Source organism: Chiloscyllium punctatum, unplaced genomic scaffold, assembly GCF_047496795.1.
Source record: "Chiloscyllium punctatum isolate Juve2018m unplaced genomic scaffold, sChiPun1.3 scaffold_566, whole genome shotgun sequence".
Lineage (NCBI taxonomy): Eukaryota > Metazoa > Chordata > Chondrichthyes > Orectolobiformes > Hemiscylliidae > Chiloscyllium > Chiloscyllium punctatum.
In genome coordinates this window covers 5,001-7,500 of record NW_027310300.1, presented here as the reverse complement: position 1 = coordinate 7,500, position 2,500 = coordinate 5,001, and the positions used below count along the sequence as shown (strand labels likewise).

At 64.7% G+C, this 2,500-nt stretch overlaps 1 non-coding gene across 1 annotated transcript; it reads right to left on the bottom strand.

Moving 5' to 3' along the window:
- Positions 1-853: 853 nt before the first annotated feature.
- LOC140473274 (5.8S ribosomal RNA) lies at positions 854-1,007 on the bottom strand. Its single transcript, XR_011958222.1, has one exon. It is a non-coding gene; the product is annotated as a 5.8S ribosomal RNA (ribosomal RNA).
- Positions 1,008-2,500: the final 1,493 nt, after the last annotated feature.

The following is a 2,500-nucleotide window of genomic DNA, read 5'->3' as shown; positions in this document are numbered from 1 at the left end:
TTCCGCCGTCCTCCCGATGGCCAGGAGGACCGTGCGGGGGTCGGCCGACGGCGTGGTAGGTGTGCCTGCACGGTGACGGAGCACACACCACGCCCGCCAACCCCTCCGTACCTCCCGAGACCGGTGGCAGGACGGAGCGGAAAACGTGCGGACTGAACGGGAGAGCCAAGAGCCAGCGATCCACGCGCGTGCGACCGTCCAAGTCACAGCGTTCGACGAAAACCTCCTCCCTCGGCCAGGCACTCGGCGCCAGCAGGGGAGACAGGATCAGACGCCCCGCCGGCCACTTAAGGCCGAGGACGAACCACGAGACGGGCGGCTGCAGCAGCGGGCGGCCTGCAGCTCCCAGCACTCTCAATCGATCAACCATCGAGTCGGGTCAGCGTGTCAAACCGGCGAGCTCCACGGTCAGGCCGGCGGCGCACCAGCACCGGACCTCCGCGGCTCCCTTCACTCTTTCCACTGCCAGCCAACCGAGAGACGGACCCAATGCGGACGTGCAGAGCTTAGGCAGACCCCCCACTGGAGGCTCAACACTTCGTGGCAGCTCCGTGTCCCAGAGACCAGGAGGGTTGGCACACACACACAGTGTGAACCACCGACAGCCATTCTGGGACCGGTGACAGCCGTGCTGGCCCCACTGCCACGACACAGACGGACGCCAGGCCGCGCTCCCCGGCGGGGGGATGGCGTCGAGCCTGACGAACGGAATGTGCAGGGTGGGGGGGAAAGGCCAAGCGCTCCGACGCCGGAGGGCTCCGGAGTCTGAACTTAGGGGGACAAAGAGGACGGGTCCTCTGCGACACCCCAGCCGCGCTCTCGCCAGCCAAGGCGAGTGCGATTGATTGCCAAACGACCCTCAGACAGGCGTGGCCCCGGGAAGAACCCGGGGCCGCAAAGTGCGTTCAAAGTGTCGATGATCAATGTGTCCTGCAATTCACATTAATTCTCGCAGCTAGCTGCGTTCGTCATCGACGCACGAGCCGAGTGATCCACCGTCAAGAGTTGTCTGAGTTTGTTTTAGGTCTCTCCCTCGCCAGAGGAAAGCGACCCGGACCGCACATACGCTCCCCACCTTGAGCTACAGCCACCTGCACGCCGGCGTGCGGGCGGAGCAGGGTGGCGTGAAGCGATGGGGAGCACCATCCTGGTGCGGCCCGCAGAAACATACGTCTATTGGGGGGAGGAGGACAGGGCGCCCAAGAGGCGATGCGTGCCCCAACGCACCGCAGCGACGGAGGCAGGATCACCGCCACCATGTCGCCCGCCTAGTATCACGAGGCGTGCAGCAGCTTTGCCCTAGGAAAAGCAGAGGCGGGAACGGGCACCGGCCATCGGTTCGGCAGCGTCACTGACGCGTGCACGTGGCGGCGTGTCGGCGAGCGGACTTCCTGCGAGGAGGCGGGGGCGGCACTCGCCCGAGCAGACGCCCGCCCGGCCCAGCCACCGCCGAGGTGGACTGGGAGTCGCGGCAACGGCTCGTCATACTCGTTCCCACACTCACAGCGCAGCTTGCCCGCAAGCCACCGACCACCGATCGACGCCAGGCGCCCCGACCGAGAGCGGGATCGCTCGTTCGCCCTGCTGGCAGTTCGCTGGGGATCACTACTGCACGGAGCTCGGAGACCGACGGGCGGCAACTCGAGAGTCTTTAAACCACCACCCCCATCCCGCAAGTGCAAAGAGGCTGTATACGCACAGACGGGTGAGGGGAATAGGTACCCCGTCGGGTTTGAAGGGAGCGTGACTAGATAGCAACGATGTAAACCCAGCCGATTTGGGAGCGAAAGACCGGCGCCTGCATCACCGGCTTCGTTTCCCGTGGCTGGAGAGTACACCGAAACCCTCCGTCTGTCGCGAGCTCCCGACGACGCGGTGCCGCCAAGCAGCAGGGCCGGACCTGGTGTGGCTCCCCTCGTCGATCACAGACCGGTCGGCACTACTGACGAGACGGTGGAACGGGCTTCGCCCCTTGTGACGAAGGGTGATGCGAACCCGCCCGCCCGCGTGCGTTCGGGGTGGACTCGGCAAACGGAGATTTGAAATCGGAAAGTGTCCTCCTGCCCCGCGCAGGTAGGCGCCCAACAGTTGTGGGGGGTTTGGCGGTGACCACGGCTGCAGGGCCTGCTACCCCGACGAGCTCTCCTGCTGGCCCCGAAACCACCCTCGCGAGACAAGTTGAAACGGAAACGGGCGTACCCCCAAGCCGACGATCCTTTCTTATTTGTTACTTTTTTTTTCACTTGCTCGAGTTGTGGCGATTTGGCGGTGACCACGGCTGCAGGGCCTGCTACCCCGACGAGCTCTCCTGCTGGCCCCGAAACCACCCTCGCGAGACAAGTTGAAACGGAAACGGGCGTACCCCCAAGCCGACAGAGATCCTTTCTTATTTGTTACTTTTTTTTTTCACTTGCTCGAGTTGTGGGGGTTTGGCGGTGACCACGGCTGCAGGGCCTGCTACCCCGACGAGCTCTCCTGCTGGCCCCGAAACCACCCTCGC